Source organism: Tympanuchus pallidicinctus, unplaced genomic scaffold (genome assembly GCF_026119805.1).
Source record: "Tympanuchus pallidicinctus isolate F22 unplaced genomic scaffold, pur_lepc_1.0 scaffold3, whole genome shotgun sequence".
Lineage (NCBI taxonomy): Eukaryota > Metazoa > Chordata > Aves > Galliformes > Phasianidae > Tympanuchus > Tympanuchus pallidicinctus.
The window spans coordinates 60116380-60141028 of NW_026294747.1; the positions used below are offsets into that span (position 1 = coordinate 60116380).

The window sequence follows — 24649 nt, forward strand, 5'->3', positions numbered from 1 at the left end:
CTTCACTGTCTAGCTTGAGTTGTTCTCTCATATTATCAAATTAAGATATGAGCACGGTGTTCTTAAGGTGGAAGTCTTGTAGTTATTCTATGAAGAATAAAGCTTTCAATCATGTTTTGCCTACTGTAAAGCAAATCCACCATCAGCGATGATGAACCTTCTGCATGGCGGACGTGATTTGCTGACATACTGTGGAAATCTGAAAACCAAAGCACTTAAAAAGAGAATTTCACTTATCATGAATGTTTCGTGATTCTTGTACTCGCAGAATGTCCTTTAGTAACACATAAAAATGCATAATGCTCATATTACATATCATATTACAATACTGGAAATGGTTATTTGTAGTATATTTTGGCTCAAAGGTTATTTTTTTAATGTATACAAATATTTCAAAATACAAGAAAAAAAGATTATTTGTAATTTTATACAGCAGTAGTATTATCTTGTAAGTGGACAATGAACAGATTTCTTAAAGTTACAGGCAAAGATGCAGTCAATGTAATTTATAATGTATGAAAATGTAAATAATGCTGTCATGTCTACACAAATGGCTGAAATATATCTGATTTTGATTTCTCCTATTTCCCTCCCTTAACTCGACGCACTCTTTTGTCTGTACTGAAGTCAGTGTGTGCAGAACTCTACAGATAGTGATGATATTCCTTGCTCCATGCTCAGACTGTACAGTCCTTTCTTCTGGTCAAGCCACTTGCAGGTTGAAGGGCTACATCTGTCCATTCCCTTTTCCCTAATTTGACTGGTTTTGCATATGTAAAGTATTGTCTTTTTTTCTCCCCTTTAATCCAGCCTCTCTTGGTTTTAAACTGAGACAGGGGAGGTTTGGCTTGGATATGAGGAGGAAGTTTTTGAGCCAGAGGGTGGTGAGGCACTGGCACAGGTTGCCCAAGGAGGCTGTGGATGCCCCATCCCTGCAGGCATTCAAGGCCAGGCTGGATGTGGCTCTGGGCAGCCCCATGATATTCTGCTGCTTATTGTATTTTTCTATCCAGTTGGGTAGACTGAAATAAGGTACAGTTTTGCAAGGAAACACAAAAACATGCTACAATAAAATAAGTAGTGATTATATGGCAGTGTAGAAGTGAAGCATTTCACCTTCCCTGTTTTTCCATAGAGGTGACAGGGAGGACTTGAGCTGTCTCAGACTGCAGGGTGAGATGACCTCAGTGCTCATTTATATCCCATTCTCTGTAATTATGGTGTGGTTCTGACCTCAGTTGCATCGGTGCCCATGCGGCATTTCAGCTACTTTATCTTTTCTCAAGTGACAAAGACATTTTACCTTCAGGTAAATTCTCTGCTATTCCCATACCGGCAATTTATTTTTGTCTGTAGGTACACCACAGCTCCACTAGATGGCAGCCAGGACCTTCACAGATCTGATCCCATGAAAACCAGATTGCGGTTCCCTCCACACTTACAAGTTAAAATGCTCTAATCAATCAATGCATTCTATCATCATCTTTCCAATGAGACTCATTGCATTCAGTACAGCACCGATGGACTGCATTATCCATCCTACAGCCACGACATTACAACTCCTTTTTTTTTTTTCCCCTTTCTACTTGCCTTACTTCTCCGAAATGATCACAAAGGCACTTGGAGGGCTTCCCTCACAGAAATTTCATGTGTTTTCATTAGATATCCTCATAGAGAAAGGCAAAGCTGAAGCAAGCATGCCAACTCAGGACATCCCTTAAATAGGCTGAGTGTGGATTCTGGCATGGTTGAATCTTGAGCTCGCCCCAGGTAAGGTCTGCAGGCTCCTCTGCTCCCAGGTAATGGTGATTAGGACAAGAAGTGATGGCCTTAGGTTTCAGGGGCAGTTCAGGTTGGGTAATAGTAAAAATATTCATTGGGATGTGGCACTTGGGGACACAGTCAGTGAGCAAGGTGGGGGTGGGTTTGGGGGTCTCAGAGGTATTTTCCAACCTGAACAGTTCTCTGATTCTATGATTCTATGAAAGGGAATACGTTACAATCTCTTTGGGGACTGCCAAGTCTCTTTGCATTGATGCTGGGAGCATCTGGGAGGAGAAGGGATTCTGTGAGGCTTTTCCTTCCGATTTGGGCAGATGATGGAGAAGCAAGCAAATGGCAAAGCTGACAAAGCAAAAGCAGAATCACTTGTATGTATCAATCAGTACCTCAGAGCTAGTGGCTGAGAGAAAACCACTCCTGCCAGTGTGTTCCAGCAAGCAGCAGGTGTGGATGCATCTTGTGTACAAGCAGCAGTATTGCTGTGACTGTAGAGAGCCCAACTGAAGCCACAAAATCCACCTGAGTTGCCAGGAAACAAAAATAAATTGAATTAAGATGTGGTCTGTGCTTGGTGCTGCAGTAGTATGGCTGTTTGTAAGGGTAGGAAATGACCTCAAAGCTGTACAGGGTGACTTGTGACAGTGGAGGATGCATGTGTTAAATCAGGTCCCCAAATCAGTTTCTTTTTTCTTTAGACTTGTGACAAAATTTCTGTATTTATTTTGTTCTACTCATGCATTTATGTTACTTTCACATGTTTTAAGGCTTTTTTTGAGAAAGGAACTTGTGGGTTCCTAGTGCTCCTGAAATGGGGCCTGAAATGGGGGATTCTGATTCTAGGAGGCCTTGGTTTGGCCGTGGATTCATTTTAAAAATAAGTATTTTGGATGTTTGTGGGTGGGCTCAGCAGAAAGAGTGAGCAAAGAGTAAATTTTATGCTTAGAGGAGTGTTAATAGAATGATTTTCTGCATGTCACCATCACTGATTGCAAAGCTGTCATATATCCTGCAGGGGACTTAAGGAAAATTGTTCCAGTTTGACTGAAAAAAGATTTTTCACTTTTTTTTCTGATACAGAAAAGGCTGCAACAACTGAAGCATTGAAAACATTAACTTACTGCTCCCTTTGTAACTAAAGTTGGGTGGAATATTTTTGAAAAGTCAATGTTTTATCAAAAAATGAACTTCTTTTCTACTGATTTTGCAATCTTTGAAATGCTTTTGAAGAATTCTTGTATCCTTGGATAAAAGACTGCACTGGTTGCAGAAAATAACTCGACCTGCTCACTTGAGGTTGCCCATGTGCTCGGGTCTCTTCTTGGAAGAGGGATTTTGTTAATTCAGTGCATAGTATTTTGTATGGTTGGTTTTGGTGTGATTTTTGTCTCTTTTTTTTTTTTTTTGGTGTCATTGTTAATGTGAAAATGGCTCTCTTGTGACTATTTTTATTTCTTGATTAATTCTTTGTAGATATGCTTGCTATGGGAATGGTGTGTTCGAAGTGGGAGGACGAACCTCTTACTGTTGGATGGTCATTAGATCTCCAGTACCAGCAGCATGAATACACTTGATACCTGGTCATAGCATGGCATCCCTCTCAGCTATCCAGAGAATCTCAAAGTTTTGGTTTTGCTTATTATTTTTTCCAGGACTTAAGCTAAATGGGCACTTATTTGTTTTGCTGGTGTGTGGCATTTGCTTTGCTTTGCTGTTTCTGGCAAGTGCCAGGGCATGGGACATGATGCATCAATGCCTGCATTGTCTACTCTCATCCCTCACCTTTTTGTTCATGTTTTCCTTCCCAGAAGCTCAGTGACAAAAGGGAAGTAGCTTTTAATGACTGGTCAGCTTTCAATCTCAATCTCTTTGCTTTAAAAGCTTTGGGAAAAAAAAATAGAAATGCTTTTAATAAAGTAGCAGCTACTGGAACACCAGTAGCAATCTTTCCTCCCAGAGACACACCAGAGAATATAATTTAATTTCATTAATTCATAGCCTATATGTTCTCTTGCCTATTTTTATATATACACATTTTTCCCTTTTCGTCCACCCCCCACTTTCTTTTGGCACTTGCATTTATCAGCTATTTGAGAACAATTCTGATGCTTTTAGCAGGAAGCAGTGAGCAGCAAGAGAACTGCCAGAACATTGGAACCTTGACTTCTGATGCGTGATGGAGGGAAACATTTGGTGAGTCATATAATGGCATATTGAGACAAAAAGAAGCTAAATTCCTCTAATATTTTTCTGCTCTTTGCTTCACAGGTGACCGCTCAGGATTTGGTAATGCACTACATTTCTATCAGTACTATCCTTGTCTTTCTTTATAGCTGCATATTTGAGCAATAAAATATGAAAATAGCAGAAAGCAAAATGAAATAATATGTTTCCATCAGAGATGACTGGAAAATTGTTTTTGGTGCTTTCTTGGCTGTTTTGAGAGGTCAGTGCATGGGTCAAAAAATCTTTATTCCATGAAAGCAAGGCGTTTTGTAAAGACTATTGATTTTGGAGAGGGATTTTTGACCTCATGCTGGAATGTTTGACTAGTGTGAAAAAGACCCAGATTTCAGACCCATCAACTTAAGTACAAATTTATCTCATGAAATCATGAAATCTCATGAATGTTTTACTTTTTCATCTTTAGGTCTCCCATGAGCTGTTGGTGTAAGGATTTACTTGACATTGTCCTCCTTGTGGAAAAACAACAGTTCACAAATACAGGTTGCTCTTAAGCCATTTGAAACCATTGACCTGAAACTTTGATTCTGGAAGAAGACTTCTGGAGAAAAATTTAATTATTCCTTTCCTTTTTCTCAATGAGGAAAAAATAGGGCTAATTTTTTAGCAATATAGAAATATTAAGGAGATGCACACACTTTTCCAGAATTACCTTATTTAATGCTTATGTTGTTTTTCCTATATAAAGATGTTTCCTTTCCTGTATATTCATTTTGCTCCTCTGTTCCTCTTCACATCTATTTACCTGAGTGCTTCTGGTCTGAGCTCTCCTGGCTCACGCTTCCCCCTTTCTGATATACTTTTCAATATTATTTTGGGGGAAAATCTACACAACACTAAAATGACTGTGTTGGGTTTTGCCTGTCCTAGATCAGAAATTCTGTTATGTATAGTTGGGTTTTGTTTGATCCAAAGCAAAGTGTTTCACAGGCTTCCTTTGTGATCAACATGTAGGCAGTGCCAAGGGATGGTCTTTTTTTTACTAAGGAAAACATTGGAGACACCCAATATAAGGGGACAGGGCTCTGAGCACCTCATGGGGATCTGTTCATTACAAGAATTGAGACTAGATGGCCTTTAAGGATCCCTTCAGCTCAAACAATTCTACAATTCTATGATTCTATGATTCTATGCAAGACAAGGGATCAACCACACTCCTGGTATTCCTCCCCAGTGACTTTAAAGGAGTTCTGTCTCTAAATGAGATTCTTAATTTTTAGATATGTGACCTTAAATGTCTAAATTACAGCAGATGAATCCCAATTCCAGAATTGGGACTTCTACCTTCATTATCTTTATTTGTAAGAGTGGGTTTTCATTGTGTTAAGGCTTTTATTTATTTATTTATTTTGGGTTTGTTTTCTTTTTCCACTGAACTTTCAGAAGGGAATTGACTAAATGCTCTACTCTATCACATTCATCTCGGAAAAACAAGGCAGGTAAGATACTGAGTATGAGAAGGAAAACTGAAGGAGAAACAGAATAAAGAGCAGAGGTGCTCTGTGAGACTTTGCAGTTACAGAAGGAGAAAAAAGAAAGGAAGAAAAGGAGAAAGGCCCACTGGAGTAAGCATGAAGTGGGAGATGAAAGACCAATGCAAGTTTTATAAGCTGCCAGTGTGTGTGATATCTTGTCACTTGGATGTTTCTGACTTCACCTTGAAACCTGGGTATAATTATCATTCTTGTTCAGCAATTAGGTGTTTATCTTGATCTCCTAGCTAGTTCTGAGAACAGCACCCTAAGACAGACTGAGATCACTAATGGGGACTATTGACACTTGTGGTAGAATGGAGGTGTAGGTGTTTGCAATCTTCAGCTGTGCTATGCGGTAAAACAAGGCTCTACCAAGCAAGCTGGATAGAGTCTGTGAGGATTCATCCAGTAGCACTGCTGCTACTATGGAAACATGCTTCTCTGTTGTTGCAGTTGAGAAAAATACGACTTTATTTTCTATGTCTTTCTGGGTGGTTGGAAGCCACAAGCAACTTTTCATTCTAGTCTCTCCCTGTAGGATCTTCTCAGGAGGATGCAAATGAAGGCATGAAGACTTCAAAGAGGCTCAGAAAAAATGAAGACAGAGAATGAGAGCACAGAAGAAACTGAAGCAGCAGAATCTTCTTCGATGAGACATTCCTTTTGAAATTTGTGCAAAGAGAATGCAGCTTTGTAAAGGGAGCTGAGCGTAATCCTAAACACTGGTGAGAATGCTTGGACAATGAAGGCAAGCTGCTTAATTATATATGTAAACTGCAAAAGAATTAATTGAAATGCCCCCATAGAGCATTATTGCAGTCTCTGTCCTCCTAAATAACAGAGGGTCTGAATTAGAAGATATTCTTTGTATATAAGTGCTGCATAGGTGACAAGAGAGATTTTTCAAAGTTGCATAATAGATTCTGATGTATAAATCACACTACATAGCAATTAAGTTAACACTGCTAATTGCTGTGGACATGTTTTAAACCTTCCATTTACATTACATTTTAAAATTTAGACATTGCTTCAGAGAAGGCTGTGGTAGCAGGAGCATGTGCAGGAAGCCTTCAGATTTGTAAAAGAGGACTTAGTGAGTGATGAAGATAAATTAGTCCAAACAAGCAAGCAAATGAAGATCTTTTAGATTCCATTAGCTATTTAGGAGTTAGAAATCAAATCTAAGCTTGTTGTGCAGATTCTATATAGTGACTAAAATGAAATGATATCCAGAACTTCCCACATGTATTTCATCTACTCTCTGTTAGTCACATCTCAAGGAAGATTGAGTTGATATTTGGAAGACCATAGAAACATCCTAGAAGTGTAACCTGGAAAAGGCACTTATCTCTTAGATGAGTTCAGTTCCATCACTCCTGTCTGCCCAAACCAGTGAGACAGATGTTTTCAGAATTATGGTTAACCTACATGTGCAGTTTATGGTGAATGAGAGTGGAACATTTAAAGAATCTCCAAGTACCAGACTAGAAATGCATAAATGAAGAGAACTTCAGATTTATGAATTGCATTCACTTTCAGATGATTGGCATTTTGCTTCTGAGCTTTCATTAACCTTAAACTTTTATTTTCCTTAATAAAGAAACACTTATAATGTGTTTAAATTGAAATTTCTTCAGAAGCTGAGAAAGCCTACCTACAAAAGACAACCAACAGAAGATATATACATTATTTATTTTCCCTAGAGGACGGGTGTAAACCAGATTAATTACTTTTGCCAAGCAGCTGCTGACAAGTTGACCTCAGCTGTTATTATAACCATTAAGTTTCTCAGAGGAAGGTCATTAATCAATCAGTTCATTAGACTTTTAATCTTGACGTCTGAAACAATCAAGGAGCAGCAGATCTACTCATCTACCTGTCTATTCTTCTACCTATTTGTGTCTTCTACATAGAAAGCAATCTATCTATCATTTATCTACTCACCTACCTACTTCTCTAATAAACAGTATTTTGTAAAGCATCTTTTTAGATGGTAATGACATGACACTCTTAAGCCAGTTGAGCATCATGGTTTTCTTTTGCCTGATGGGTCAGCCCAGTGCTATTTCCTCTCTATAGAGTGAGTTGCACGAAAATAAAAGCTGGAAGAAAGGAAACCGAAAAGAATTGACATTCAGATGAGCTGAAGCAGAAAAGATGAAAGAGGCATAATGGAACATCGGTGCAGGGAATTTCCTTTCCATTTCTAGGAGCTTTTGTATATGAAGGATAAGCATTTTAGCTTTCTTTATGGTGCAATTAATCAGGACTTCATTACAGATTCAGTCACAAATAGGTATTGTCAACAGCTGTTTACATTAGTATATTGCATAAGTCATCTCTCTGCTGAATAATCTAGTGTAGAGTCCTGGTCAGAAAAGACCCTTCCTTCCCCTTTCCATGCATGTTAGACCTGTTGTCTTCAAGGCAACTGTTCATGGAAGAAGACAGTCCTCAGTGTAATAGTGGCAAAAGAACAGAGAAGAAAATTCAAGAATTGTTCATATTCTGAATGTCAGCAAAGCTTTTCCATGTGTTGCCAACTAACGAGAGAAAAGGACGATTTACAAAAATGCTCCTGTAAATCAAGCATTTCTCCATCAAACACCTTCCAAGAAGTGTAAAAGAGCCAATTTATTTGCTCTTTTTGTTAATGAATAATTGAAGACATTAAGGGAGGAATCATAACATGAATTTAGACCAGTCTGTATCCCTTCCCTACCTAAGTAATTATTTTAGATATTTATGCAGTCTGCTCCTATGAAAGCAATCTGTCTTCTCACTAGCAGACTTTATAACTAATGACTTTGTAACTCCCTGAAACAGCTCCTGCTGAGATCTAAGTCCTTTTCTTTATGTTTTTGCCAGAGTAGATGCAAATGTGAATGCACATCTTTCCTTTTGACAGTCACAACTGTAAAAGAATTCTTTCTCTAGTTTTATACAGACTCCTGTCTAAGAAGGAAGACAGATTTGGAAAATCCTATAAATCAAGATACCAAATGCCAGAGAGAGAAACACAGAAGTGAGGGACAAAGACCCCTCACAAAGAAACTTCAGTGTTCTGTTGTTCTTTTTGAATCAACCGGGCATGGATGATGGAAAATGGCATTGACAAGAAACAAGAGTTTCACATTTGTTATGCTTCCCCAGCTTTACAAAATGATTCAGGTTGATATGATGATTGATTACAGTTAATTTTATCATCAGAGCTCTCCACTTAAATAAACAGCATATACTTAAAGTATTTTGCCAAAGGTCTTCCTTATCAAGCATGCAATTCACTGCACCAAATTGTAAATATATAAAAGTTGCATATCTCAGTTTATGTTAATCTCTTTTTTTTTTATAGTCCTCTCCTGGAGAGAAGTAGGCACTTACAGAAAACATTTTTTTTCTTAGCAGTAGGCAAATCATCCTGTTGCGCTATTTCTTTCTCTCCAGTGAATATGAAGAGGCCCCAGGATGCCTAATTCAGGCTTTGACAGGTAACTTGCCTATATCAGAGTAAATTGATCTTACATAAGTATAGAAAGAGATATAGACACAGAGTGAATTAGACTGAATGAGTCTTTTTAACTAACAAAGATGAAATCAAAAGATTTATCCAAAAATATGTTATGCTTCAATGTCAAGGGCAAGAATTAAACCCAGCTCTTCTGAGAACCATCCCATTATAATACAGAGACATAACAAGTCAAAATGTATGATTAGCTGTGTCAAAATGTATGATTAGCTGTTTCTCCAGAGTGAGAAAAGTGAGATGTGATGAAGTGAAAAGAGAATCAGGTACTGGTGCTAAGTACAAGACTTCAGGATCCATTGCCAAAAACAAAACTACCAGAAACAGAAAGTGGCTGGGAGAGCAAATGAAATGTTCTTTGAGCATCAAATTCTTTTTTATTTGTTACATTTCCTTCTTCAGAAGACAAGAGAAAACTTGTAGGCCTCACTTTAATAGATTCTTAGGATAATGTACCATCTGAAAGCTGTTGTCCAAAACAGACAGAACAAGACCTTCTATGTTCACATCCCGCCCCATTTGTAGATGACAGCAGCCATCATCTCAAAATTAGTGGCCTTTTCTCAGTTTTCTCTATGAGAAGGAACTGTTATCACAGCTGTGAAGAGGTTAAGCACCTGCAAATATTTTCCCAGCTAAAAGCAGATATATTTCTGGACTCTAGGAACAGAATCTTGTTTACATTTGTATATTGTGTCGATACCCCCATTATTGTCAGTAGGGACACAGAGTTTGATTTAGCTGTGATTTCATAGGTGTGATCACACCACATCCAGTGATAGTGGAGATCCCCTTGGATGTCTGATGTCTGCAACTCACTGCTAGACCTAAGGGGCCAAGAGAAAACCCCAAAGGCCAGGATACATTCAGAAGAGTACCTAATTCTTATGGTTCTGTGACTGAATCAAGACTCAAAGAGAGCTACTAATCTGATCCTAACATACTGGCCTGCACCTAGTGAATGGAACAGCTCTTTAGGCTCTGTTATATTGTTTGTAATGAAATTTGAGGCACTACACATACATAGATATCTGCATTTAGAAAATTGCATTTGTGCAATTATTTAATCTATAAAAATGAGTTCCATAGCTGTATGTAAGAATAACCCCACATAAAGTATCCAGAAATACATGTTTTTAACAAGAACCACTGACTATTGTTTGGAAGAAAGAGGTCTCTGCTTGCACAAGAAATGCTCTTTCAAACAAGGCTCACTATTAATAATATTCACATAATCTTTTGGCAGTAGGATTACAATCATTACCAAGTTATTTAACTGCCACCCAGACAGAGATCATTAATCTATGAAGCAGCTTACCAAGTATACCTAAGAGGTTGCTGAGATAATCCATACCGATTATCCACCAACGATTCCTCACTGCAGTTGAAAAATGGATACAAGGATATGCATATAAAATTTTTACGTCTTACAATTTCCTTCCTGCTCCTTCCTGCAGTAGATAAACTTGCTTTTTGTCCAAATGAACATTTCAGGATCTAATCTTTTAATCTGTAAAAGAACAGAAGTTTTTCTTGTACTTATTATTGGATTTAAGCCAGTGGATAGAGAAAATTCTGACAAGTTCCCTCCCAATAACTTGCAGTACTTTGAGAGCTAAAGTTCTTAAGATACTTAACTATAAGAAATTTAGCCTCCGAGGCAGTTCTTGCTTTAAATTAGTCAAAGCTCACTATAATTTCAATTAGTACTCTTGAATTCTTCATACACACTAAATTCTGGGAAATGTGATGAGGAAGTAACTTAGGATAATTCAATGATGATGTAACACGTCATATCATTAATTTTATACATTGATTAATAGTGTCCATAGAACCTCAGCAATTATTTCACATCTGTGGCTGCTATGATATAGTGCAGTCTCGGAGAAATGAAGGTCCAAGGGACAGTTATATGTGAATAACTCATTAGGATCAGTCATTATTTCTGATAGTGTAGCCACAATATGTTTGTTTTCCTTAGCAGATCCTAAAAACTTGAGCAGTTTGGGTTTTTTTATGGATCCATTTTGGAAAATATCTTTCTGCCTTTCTTCAGGTAGAGAAATACAGAATTATTATTAGTGAGGACAGCACAAAGAAAGCACAAAGGAGGCTGCTCTTAAAATAGATACTGAATGACTGTTGTTGTCATCCCTTTTGTTTGTGCAGTAGCACAAGGTTGTATTATTTCTTCATGTTGGCAGTTCTTTAGCAGCATGTAAGAGAATAAGATAAAGCATATATAGGCTACATATAAATGGAGAGGAGAGGAGAGGAGAGGAGAGGAGAGGAGAGGAGAGGAGAGGAGAGGAGAGGAGAGGAGAGGAGAGGAGAGGAGAGGAGAGGAGAGGAGAGGAGAGGAGAGGAGAGGAGAGGAGAGGAGAGGAGAGGAGAGGAGAGGAGAGGAGAGGAGAGGAGAGGAATCATGCCTATTAGGATTTATAAAAACATTTACATAAAATCCTAAAAAGTGTTTTAGAGCCTAACAGTGGCCATCTGTAGAACAAAGAACAACAAAGAGAAATTCAAATAAACTTAAGTTTTAATAACAAGGGCAAATCTACAAGTTAACTATTCTCTTTCCCAACCTCCATTTCACAATGAATGTGGCAGTGCATTTTTTTCTAGGTTTTGAAATTAGAATTCTCAAATCTGAAATGTTTCCAAAGCTTGAAGAGCTCTTTGTCTGCTTGGAGAAACGTCAGCTAAACATTCCCCCATATAAGGTTTCTTATTTGCCTCTGATCTCTGTCATCTGCCTCAGTGTCATGATTATTGTTTAGCACAAATACTCAGGCCTATATATCTTATAACAATCTTTTTCTTTATCCTGTCTCCATTTCATCATTAGGTATGTGCAGGCTACAAGATATTTAATTGAGTTAATATGACTATGACTAGGCTCAAACAGGAATAGTTGGTTTGTTCAGACTTACCATACTAATCATAGAGTTGTTAACTCCCACGCATATGATAGAACATCAAATGCAAATAAATAACTTGTTTTGCTACTCAGCTACCCTTGTTTCCACCAAGGGCCAACAAAACTTTACTTCTATCCAAAGTTAGCTCTCTTGAGCCTTCTGGGAGGTCTTCTCTATAAGACCTTGTCAGTCAGAATGGCATTTCCTATCTATGCCACATTTTAAAAAACAAGGAAAAAAAGAGGAAAATAATTTGATTTCATTTCTTATGGACAACTTTTTTGGAACATATTCATCTTTCTAAGTTAAAATTGGAAAGAAACCATCGGTATACCAAGCTGGAGAGTGAAATTATATTTCATGTTACAAAGCGAAGCATTATCCATGAAGCATCAAGATAAACATAATTGAGTTTCTGATCCCACAAATCAGAATTCGTCCTAGGGAATATGTTCATGACTGAATTCTGAGATGTCAAAATGTGACTGAAAAGCATCTGGCTGTTAAGACTCTCAGAAGTGAAGTCTTCAGAGAGGGATGATCCTGTAGGTCAGGTACTACATTAAGATTCAGGAGACAAGTTCAGCCCTGTAGTCTGCTGCACACTTCTTGTGTGAGACTTAATAAATCACTCTGGGTCAGATCTGTGAAGGTGAATAATATGTCACTGTGCTGCTTGTTACAGTGCTGTCAGTCAAGCTGCCAAGCAGAATTCACAGCAGCCAAGCCAGTGCTGGGAGCAAAAGGAGATCTGCAAAAGCCACTTCTGTCAATAGGATACCATCCAGGCTGGGTAATAAGAAATGCAAATAGGGTGTTGTGTCTTGAATTCTGCAACTTCAGAAAGTTTAGAGCTTGTTTTTTTCTGCTGTAGGATACTGCCTTATCCTCCTAGGGAACTGACAGTGTGGTAATACTCTTGGAAGTAAATAGCTTAGTCTCTTGTTAAATAAGTAAAGAAATATAAAAAACATTTATGAAAAAAGAATCTTCTGTGGAGGAGAAGAAAAGATTGCTTCCTTATACCTGGAAAGATGTGGGGTTAATGGATTTTGCCTTGTTCAGCATGGAGAAGAAAAGGCTGCAGGGAAACATTGCAGCCCTGCAGTACTTGGAGGGACATAATAAGCAGGAGGGGGACAGACCTTTGTACACAATCTGATAGCAATAGGACGAGGAGGAATGGCTTTGAACAAAAGGAGGATTAATTCAGATTAAATATGAGGAAGAAATTCTCTCCTTAGAAGGTGGTGATTCCCTGGCACTGCCCAGAGCTGTGGGTGTCCCATCCCTGGAGGTGCTCAAAACCATGGATGGGGCCCTGGGCAGCCCGAGCTGATAAGTGACATCCAGCCCAAGGCAGGGGGTTGGAAGTAGGTGATCTTTAAGGTCCCCACCAACCTAAAGCTATTCTCTGCTTCTGTGATTCTATCATCTCTGTGCCTCCAGAGATCAAGCCTCCACACTAACCAGCAGGCCATCAGGAGGGGGTGGATATTTCAGCTCTCTCCTTAAGCCACTGTGCTTTGCATGAGATAATTCACTATGAATTGGACCAGAGAGAGAGAAACAGAGACATTAGTGAATGTAATTTTTGAACCCCAGAGGCTAGTCAGCTACTGGAGGGAAGGGAGTTAGACTTCAGTCCCACTTCTAATTAACATAAGTAATGTATGCATTCATTGGAGCATGGTGTAAATGCAGCTTCCTTCCTTTCTCCTGGGTTCATGCACTAACTGCAAACCCTATTCCTTTCTCTTGCTCAGGTAACTGTTAATTAGTATGGAAAACAGCAAAAAAGACCTGGCAGGAGGTTTACAGAACCCACCAGACTGCAGCCTGATGGTTAGGACATGCTTGTGTGAGTTTAACTGTTCTTAGTTAAGAGACAGACTTAAAATGTCTGACTCTTAAAGAAAAGAGAAAAAGAAAAAAAAAGAAAAATAAAAAAAAAGGATGAACAAATACTGGATAAAATGGAAATAAGAACAAAACACTTCAATTTGCTGAGAATGGAATTGGTGCAAACGCTTTTTGCAACCCTCAACTAGATTCAGAGAAATGATTGGTTTTTAAACCCTGACAGTGCATAAATATAAATTACATGCTTAGCTGCTCAGCGCCATCAAAATGTGCATGGTTCTGGGCATACCCTGAAGGAGACATTTATCTGCTGGTAGAAGTTGACTGGTGGAAGTGCAATCACTTAAGGAACCATTTCTGTTAATGTGAAGGTTGCTGTTGATGACTGCCTGCTGCTTTCTTCTTGGGGACTGACTGCTTGGCTGACTTTGAACTTGTTGTTTGGGTCTTATAGGAAAAAAATGTAGATGTTTACAGCATAGCTGTCTGCATTTGACCCACTGTCCTTGACTTCTTCCCTATTCATCGTTTGTTTTCTTAATATGGAAAACTTGAAGATCTGTGAGGAACATATTTGTGTTTGACAAAATGAAGTTCATTATTTTTAAAGAAGTTTTATACATATAAAGGAAACAGATGCTGCCAGAGAACAGATGATTTTGTGATGATGTTTTTGGATGAGGCTGAGAAATTTATGACGTGCAAAAAAAAAAAAACAACCAGATTTTTTTAAAAGCAATTCTCACATGAGTTCTGGCCAAGAGTTCCCAGGAAGTTTTGTTCCATGTTTTGGCATGTGGTGCTGTCATTCACATCTCAGCACAGAGCCCACACAGCAGTGTGGTTCAGCCTTGGCAATATGCTAAAGCATCATCAGGTTTCTGTTGCCATCAAGACCAGATATTGTGAAGATGCCACTGCAGTGAAGAGTTAAAAATGCAATGGATTCCAAACAGTATTAACTGTTTTACTATACAGAAAAGAGGTTTTCAGGTTGGATAAGTTTGGGAAGAGTTTCTTTTCTGAAAGAGTGGTTGGGATCTGGCACAGGCTGCCCAGGGAGTGGTGGAGTCACTGTCCCTGCAGGTGCTCAATAAAGGGTAGATGTGTCACTGAGGGACATGGTCAGTATATATCACTCATGGCCAGGGCAGCATTGGTGGTAGGTGGACGGTTGTTCTTGATGATCTTAGAGGTCTTTTCCAACCTCTATGATTCAACCTCCCCTATGAGGATAGGCTGAGAGAGCTGGGGCATTTCAGCGTGGAGAAGAGAAGGCTCTGAGGAAATCCTATAGTGGCCTTCCAGTACCTGAGGGGAGCATATAGGAAAGCTGAAGAGGGACTTTTTATAAGGCAGGTAGAGACAGGACAAGGAGAAATGGCTTTAAACTGGAAGAGGGTAGATTTAAACTAGATATGAAGAAGAAACTTTTGACTGTGAGGGTGGTGAGACACTGGAACATGTTGTGCACTGAGTCTGTGGATGCCCCCTCCCTGGAAGACCAGGCTGGATGGGGCTGTGAGCAACCTGGTCTACAGGGAGGTGTCTCTACCTATAGCAGGGGTTGGAACTACATGATCTTAAAGGTTCCTTCCAACCCAAACCATTCTGTGACTCTATGATTCCATAGGAATAGTCAACCAATACTTCTTGGTTGAAGGAGGCTTCAACCTTCTTGTTTGCCTACTCATCTTAGGAGCCGGACTCAACAATCCTTATAGGTCCTTTCCAACTTGGGTTATTCTGTGATTCGGAAATATTCATGATATGCTCACAAAAAGAAATTAAAAAAGGATCAGGTTAAGAGAATTTAGAGTTAGTCCTAGAGACTAGGAGCATTAATTCATGTAAATATATTTTTTTCTTCATACAGTCCTGTAACATATCAAAGGTGATTTAGGAGAGAGGCTATTAAGCCATCAAGTGATGGTCCAATGCTTTCAACTGTCAGAGGAAAATGAATATAGCATTATGGTGACTGTCAGATGGCTCTTAAAAACAGCCCCGTTAATACCATCAAAAAACCATTACGTGTTATTTATCTTCAGAGTGATAAAGCTCAATTAAAGACCTTGATATATTTCTGCTCCTTTTTACACAGTTTGTTACCAGCATTTTCCTCAACATCCATTTACCTGATTTCGTTGTTCTTTGTTGTTGTTTTTTTTTTAAAGAAAAACCTCTCCCTTCTGATTCTGAGTGAATTTTAAAGTAAATATTCTGCTATGTGGTTTCAAGCAAACTTTCTGAGATAAAAAAAAACAACAAAACAACCAATAAGTGTATCAGAAGATACTGTGAGGCTAAAAAGAGACAGCATTTGATTAAATGAACAAGATATGACTTGTAGGCTTCATCATTAGTTTGCATCATTTCAATTACTGCCCCTCAGATAATATCAAATGTAATAACATTTTAGAGGAAACTCCCCAATCCACAATTTTTTCTTTATTCTTAAAGCCTTTAAAAATTACCACTGAATTGTTAAAGTTGTAAAATTCCAAGACCTTGAAATAAGACTGAAAGAAAATGTCTTCCTGGAAAAAGAGGCACTGATCACTAATTGCAGGAGGTATGCTGTCTGTTTTTAGGTACACAGTTCATGTTCTCCAACTTAAAGCTCCAGATACAGACACCTAAATTTAGGTGTTGCAGACTGTATCTCCCATATGAGATACATGCCCGAGATTCTATCCAGTTATGCAAGTATAGAATGATAGGATAGGATAGGATAGGATAGGATAGGATAGGATAGGATAGGATAGGATAGGATAGGATAGGATAGGATAGGATGAAGGGAAGGGAAGGGAAGGATAATGATTTAGGTTGGAAGAAACCTTAAATTCCATCCAGTTTCAACCTGCTGCTATGGGCAGTCACCTCCCACCAGACCACGCCATTCAAAGTCCCATCCAACCTCTCCTTGAACACCTCCAAGGATGGGGCATCCACAGTTTTTCTGGGCACCCTGGGCCAGTGTCTCACTACTTTTACTGTAAAGATTTTCATCCTTATACCAAATTTAAATATGCCCTCTTTCAGTTTAAACTCCCTACCGCATACTTACTGATAAATTGTCTCTGACCAGCTTTCCTGTAGGCCCCCATTAAGTACTGGGATGTCCCACAGCCTTCTCCAGGTTGAAGAAGTCCATCTCCCTTAGCTTGTTTTTGTAGAAAAGGTGCTCCATCCTCTGGGCATTTTTGTGGTCACCTCTGGACCTGCTCCAACAGCTCCACATTTCTCTGTACTGGGGGCCCCAGACCTGAACCCTGCATATGGGGCCTCATGAGAGCAGATCAGAGGGGGACAGTCCCCTCCTTGACTTGCTGGCCACCCCTCTGTTGATGCAGCCCAGGATATGATTAGCTTTCTAGATTGCAACAACTCATTGCAAGCTCATGTTAAAGTTTTTGTCCATCAATAAAATGGTCTCAATTTGGACACTTACTGCAATATCAGGTGTTATGGGGTATCAAAAACATCTGCATGGATTGGAAGATACAAGAGAGAATCTATATGAGACTTGTCATCTGAGCAGGCAGGCAAGGCCGTGTAGGTCTGCTCAGACTGCACTGCTGTGACTGAGATGAACTCCCAAACTTGGTGGCACGACCATTCTCTTTCCACTTACTATTACACAGACTTCTGAGAATAGATACAAACATTATTAGGATGCTATGAGTAGGTAATACGAATCTCACAATGAATTTCCATAATCCGATATCTCAATTGGCTTGGGGGTATCATGAAAAGAAGCCAAGTTGAAAGTATTAATATTATGCAGACATTTAGGACACCTAGATTTTTTGGGAACAAGTAAAAGATTTCTGAGTTGTAGATCCATTAATACTTCCTAGAATTATTATTTTTTGATTTCTCACGACTTTAAGCATACCAGAAACTGTTTGTGCTCTTCTTTGGAAACCTTTTAATTTTAGGTTGAAGTTCATGGTGGGAAACCAATGAAGAGACTGTTTCTATAGATAATTCTTGAATATGAAGTTGTAAAGTCAGCAGAGGAAGCCTCCAGTGCCTTTTTAGGATAGAGCTCTGTCTTCAGAGAATTAATTGTTCTAAATCATTCAGGGAATTCCATCTAAAGTAAATAAGCACAGCCAACTTTGTGTCCTGAGCAGAGAAAAAGAGTAGTGATGTCCAGCTTATGGTCTATCCCTCACATAACATTAATTCAAGATAAATAGAAAAGTATTTCAGGGATCTCATTGAAAAGAATGCCAATCAAAATTGGATTTATTAAGAGTAACCATTTCAGTGAAAGTCTGAAGTTGCAATATATTCTCTTGAATTAAACACCAAAGCAGTATAGAGTTAAATAATTTTGTATTTATCAGACCAAACCACTTTATAGATAACTGAATACCACTCGGGTATTAAAAGACAATACAGTGCTTCTGGATAATTTTCTTAATTTCCTTATTAAAACTCTTGCTCTTAACTCACGAATATTTATCAGCCTCCCTTGAGTATTAGACTGTGTTAATGAAATCTTAATTCCAGCTCTCACATTACACAATCAGATAGAATAAAGATCCTTCGTATCCAAAGCAACTATCAAGGGCTGATAGCAGCTTATTTTTAATTCACAGTGCCATATACAGTAAATGTCATTTTCCTTTCCTCTCGTCTGCAGGATGGATATTTATGGGGACATTTATTGAATGTTTGTTCTTTCTTTCTCCCTCTTTCTTTCTTTCCTCCAACAGAATTATTCAGTTTACTATGGTTGTTACAGATTTACCCGTGTGAAGCTTGTTCACACTTGCAAAAAAGCTTCTATACTTCTTTAATGCAGTTCAATGTAATTACATACACAGCTGCGCATCCATGCTTTTGGAAGAATGTCTTCCAAAATTCATCAGAAGAAATGTTCTTCGTGAACTTTGGATTGTACCTTCATGCACAAACTGTTTAGTTTCTCGCTATTAATTTAGGAGAGTGCATGAAATGCCAGTGAAAATAACTCCTTCCTCTGAAAGGGATGGAATGGATGTTATGTACCTTCCTTTTTCTTTTTTTTCCCTTTGTCAAAAGAGATAAAGTCCAAAAGAATCCGCATCTTCCTCCAAGCTCACTCTCTGCTCTCCTCTGTCTCTTCAAGCAAGCATTTTCCTCCAGAGCTTGCTCATCTGATTAAATAGTGTACCTCTTCTAAGGTAATATGTATTTCTTCCTGGAAGTTTTTATTTCCTTGTATAGGTTTCAAAGGCAACAGCTATCTTAAAATTAGACATCTACCTTTTAAATGCTTGGATGCTTAAATGGAAACACATGAATATATTCTCTCCTGTGTTATCTGTGATGGGGAGTCTAAGGAGTCTAACCCTTGCCAGATCGTCACTTAAGCTGCTTGAAGTGGCTTTGCACATACAAACCAAGGCTCTTTTTCTAATTGGGTTTCTTGCTGAAAAATAAACAAAGACAACCACTTGATAAGACATAGTGATCTGCTTTTCCACACACGTTAAACAGTTTTGATTTCATTTCATAAAATCATAATCATAGAATCCTAGAATGGCCTGGGTTGCAAAGGAGCACGATGCTCATCCAGCTCCAACCCATGCTGTGTGCAGGTCACCAACCAGCAGCCCAGGCTGCCCAGAGCCACATCCAGCCTGGCCTTGAATGCCTGCAGGGATGGGGCATCCACAGCCTCCTTGGGCAACCTGTGCCAGTGCCTCACCGCCCTCTGGCTCAAAAACTTCCTCCTCACATCCAACCCAAACCTCCCCTGTCTCAGTGAAAAACCATTTCCCCTTGTCCTATGACTATCTTAAGTTCCTGAGTTTCTGGCACATTATCCATAATAACAGAAAATAATGGTCCTATAGCATAGAATATAATGCAGTATAGTCTTATAGCATAGTATAGAGCACCAACAGACACTGCTTCATCTTAACTATCTTCTAAACCACTTTCAAAGTGCATCAAAGTGATTTCTATAGTGACATAAGTACCTACTCTTGTTTACTATAACCACTGCCCAAGCAACTAGATTAGACCACAAAAGATAATTAAAGCTCATTAAATGCTGCAGAGGTCTGTATTCTAGATCTCACACTTTAGCACTTCTGATCTTGTTCTCCATGGGATGATGCTTTTACATCTGTAGGAATTTGCCAGAGAGTTTTGCCATTTTATTTGATGCAGTATCAGTTTGCACATCGCTCAGCATGAGCTATATGACCTATACACTTTCGTGTAGACTTTATTTTCCCCTTGTTTTTCACAGAAGCTCATCTGGGTTCATTTAGAAAGCACTCTCTGTAACTTTCTGAGCAGGGGAAGCACAGAGGGAAGTGCCATTCTCTTCTCCTTGTTGATCAATGAGACTCCTGGGATTGACAAAAAGCTGCATTGGGGTGTTCAGACTGGACATAAGGAAACCAAATTTCCACACATTGTTTTGATCCTTGAACTGGTGCAGTGAATTCAAATCAGTTTACTGAAAAACTATGCAATTTCTACTTTCCTGCCTCTTTTGATGTCTTTACAGCCACAGTGTGCAGTAGGAAAAAAATGTAAAAATATAATGTGCTTGGTTTTGAGCGTTTTGTTATCAAGTACATAATGAGTTTGGAGAGACGGATACTGCAAATGAATTACAGTAGAGAGGAAACAGCAGATTTTCTACTAATAATTTTTTCTGTGTGCATATTATAGTACTTTAAGGCTAACTGAAAAGCATTTCAATTTTAGCAGACACCTCTAGGCAAGTGAGTTCTTCTTTCCATCAAAAATACTGTCTTCTCAAGGAAACCTAATTCATTTCCTGCTTTATGTTCCCAGAATAACTGTATCTCACTCTCAATTCAAGTGAAAAATAACATAGAAAATGACTTTCTGCTTTAAGAAGTCTAAATAGTATTGATTCACTAAAAAAGACTTGAGTTTTAGTGGGACAAAAAATGTTCTCTTTGCTTTAAAATGGGGGTGGAAGTGGTTCTATTTCAACTGAAATCTTTGTAGATGCAGAAAGTGATTTTTGCCTGAAAATGGCTGCAAGCAGGAAATAATAAATATGCTTGTTCACTTGACAGTTCAAAGATGCACAAAGTATGGTATCTGCAATCTGGCATGCAGAGCAACCAGCAGAAAGACCTGCCTGTCCCAGTCATGATTCCTTTCTCTGTGATTCCCACTAGTATTGCCAGGAATCAGCTTGTGCACCACTTGGATTTCCCTCACAGAGACAAGGTCCACAGATTGTCTGAACTCTTTGTGCCTCCATGGAAGTCTCTCTGAGCACTTGACAAAAGTACCTGCCCGTACTTCTACATTTCTGCTGTGGGCATTTTTTTTGGTGTGATTTAATGGCACTTAGCACCGTTTTGTGACACTAAGGGACCATCAAGTGATCTACTGAATCCCATCACTAAACCATGTCTACTGCATTTCTTACGTATCTCAAGGAGTGGGAACTCCACCACTTCCCTCAGGCCTTTTTAATGCTTGTCCACTTTCTCCATGATAAAAAATTATTCCTAATGTTCAATCTAAATCTCCTACAGTGCATCTTGAGACCATTTCCTCTTGTCCTTTCACTTGTTGTAAGACAAAAGTGATTGACATGGTCCTCACCGCACCTCCTTTGATGGAGCTGTAGACAATGACGTGGTTTCCTCTCAGCATCCTTTTCTCCAGATTGAACCCTGGTTCCCTCACCTCTCATAACTTTCATTTTCTGGCTCCTTCATCAGCTTTGTTGTCCTTTTCTGCAAACACTGGAGCAACTCAATGCCCTACTTGTAGTGGGAGACCCAAAACCAAACACAGTATTCAAGGTTAAGTCTCACCAGTGCAAAGTACACAGTGGCAATCGCATTCCTTGTCCTGCAGCAACACTGTGTCTGATACAAGTCAGGATGCCATGGGCCTTCTGGCCACCTGGGCACAGTGCTGGCTCAGTTCACACAGCAGCATCCCCAGGTCCTTCTCTACCAGGCAGATTTCCCCAAGCCCATACTGCTGCATGGTATCATTATGAAAAACATTAAAAGACATCTTGAATTTTGGAGCTATTGGTTCTTCAACGAAGACAAGATGAAATAAAATAAAAGAAAATAAAGCACAGTCTATTGAAGAGATGGGTGGTAAGAATGGACCGGTTGTTTTGACAACCTGATGTATTAAGAAACATTAAAGTATTCAGTATTAAGCTGAGTATTCCATACTCAGCAGCAGAACTAAAATGAAAAAGAGGAAAAAGAAAGCAGAATAAGTTTGTTTTTTCTTCCATTAGGTCTTGCTGAGGATGAAAAATAAAATTGCGTCACTTTTGCGTAGCAACAACAAAGAACTGAATGTTCCTTCCTGGACAATTTTTTAAGTATAAAGATTCATATCCTACTGAAAATTTCACCAATCTGCTTTTTCCTCTGATTCTCAGACTGCAATCAAGAAAATTAGAGAGCTGTATGTTGTTACTATAGTAATGAATGTTTGCAGTGCATAAAAAGAAACCGGGCAGTTAAAGATATGTATCTTCCAGGGAAAATAGAATACAATTTTTCATAATTTTGACCACTCAGTGCTTTTGTAGCTGTGGGTTCTAAGAAATGAATGTTCCTATGGTAGTGAAAATGTTTGGTTGCTCATTTTTTCTCATTTTTTCATTTTCAAAACGAACAGACATTTGAACAGTCACTAAAGACATGTTATTTGGAGGCATGCTTACCATTGCATAAAACTGAAGAGTGATTCTGGATGGCCTGAATACGCTGAAGAAGGGTTACTAATTAGTGAAATAACAGTGAATGGTACCAGAGACAAAAGTCGTGGACCTGGGGGAGTAAAAACATAAAAAGTTTTGCTTTAAGTGGAAATTTGTTATATGCAAAAATGACAAAGAAAAGTAGAGATCAGACCACAGAACTACAACAGTGTTAGCAAATTAAAGATGTTAGGGCAATGGTCCAGGCATTGGAACCAAGAATGGACACTGGTATATCATTATAACCATACTTGGTATATTTCTGGCCAGGATCATCTGGGACTCTGGTTCAGTTGTTAGGTTAGGCCATGGGCTGTACCCAATAGGTGGGTTGAGTACAATCACTCTATTTGAGGGCCAAGAGAATTTAATCATACACTCATGGGGAGAGTATGTAATTTACCTTGAGGCTAGGTAATGGCCCCTGCCAATGGTTAATATTGCTACAGACATAGCTGATTACTGCAAGCTAATATGAGCAAAGACTATACAAAACAGCTTCTTCCAGTTGATATATATTGCCTGATAATTTGATGACAACCCCTCTTGCTTAGGAATGATGCTTTTTCCTTTTTTTAAGAGGCAGCAGTTACTGGCCAAGGCGAATGTGTTCCGAAGGAGGTCCAATTTTGTGGCAGATGATTTTGTGTCTCCATTTGCTCAATTTGTTAATGCAGAAGACCCTGACTTTCAGAAGGCAAACTACCTCGGCATAGCTCCAGCAACCTCTTCCTTTATAATTCAAGATCTGTGTGCTGACAAAGCTTTCTTGCTCTTGAGCAATGCCTGAAAATAGTAGAAAGCAGATGGTACTTCCTCACTTTCAGTTAGAAACCAACAGAAACACAGGAGCATTCTGGCTGGTTTTGGTTTTCACTTAGGCACTGGCACAACTGTGAAAATCTGACTGAGCTTCTTAGTGACTTAATATGGGTAAACTTGAAGTTAAAGCAGCCTTCGGACAAGCTCACGTGTATCATTGAGAGGGAAAACATTAATTAAAAGCATCAGAGGCTTCTTTCTTTTCTCTTTTCCCATCCAGAAATAATCAGATGGTGCTGACTAAACTGCAGGAGCTGGTAAGGCTGGATTAAAAATGAACAAGGTCTCCATTCCTTTCAGTGTGTCCTCTAGAGCTGGATACAACACATCTCACGTCACATCCTTTTCCATCTCCATTCACACTACGCCCTCACAGGTAGCATGTACAAAGCTAATGTTCATGGCAATACACCAACACCCTAAGCTATCAGATAATCATATTTTGAGTTATGCCCTGGAACAGCATGGAGGACTCCACATGTTTATACAAGTCTATGCCTTGCCAAGAAGCCAGAAGCAGAAGTCTTCACTGCCAAGAGCTGCAAGACATGAAAAGAAATGCTAACAGAGGTCTTCATGTGTTACACTGACTGGTAAAGATGAAGAAAAAAATAGTTTTTTTCATTTTAATAGAAATTAAAACAACTCTCATTTTTAATGAATTTGTCCTTGTGCAGTGCAAATATGGTCCCTAATTCCTCCAAATGTGATCAATTCTCCATCCCAAATACCTTTTATTTTCATAGAATACCTCTCAGACATTGTCATGTCTTTTTTATTTATTTGAGGGGATTATTACTGGCTTTTATGAGACAGTTTTATGAGAAATGACAATAATTATGGAACAGTTCTCAAAAACACTACATTCTCCCTTGTGTGCTGTAATTAGATGACAAGTGCAGCATTTTCATGTGTTAGCTGGCTCGGGAAGCAAAAACCAATAGCTTATTTATAAAAGCCTTATATAATTTTCTCCTGAAGCAAAATTAATCCATAGCTTGAAACTTTTTGGCTTATTTTAGTAGGCTTCAGAACTACGGGCATATTTTTATTTAACAAACTGTAACATTGTATACTTCCATTGATTTATTTGCAGAGTATTCAAATCCACATACCAACAAACAAAAGGTAGATCAGCTTTTGCCTAAATGAGACCTAAGTGAGTGCATCTTGCAGAAGATGTCTTACCAGCTCAAGGTTTAGTCTTCATCTGGGATAATATATATTTTAAAATTTTTAGTCTTCATCTGGGATAATATATATTTTAAAATTGAGCGTTGTA

At 38.7% G+C, this 24649-nt stretch overlaps 1 long non-coding RNA gene across 1 annotated transcript; it reads left to right on the forward strand.

Moving 5' to 3' along the window:
- The first annotated feature begins 3668 nt into the window (after positions 1-3668).
- On the forward strand, positions 3669-24086 carry LOC128086465 (uncharacterized). The gene is made up of 3 exons (XR_008209375.1): positions 3669-6223; positions 8943-8986; positions 23126-24086. It is a non-coding gene; the product is annotated as an uncharacterized LOC128086465 (long non-coding RNA).
- Positions 24087-24649: the final 563 nt, after the last annotated feature.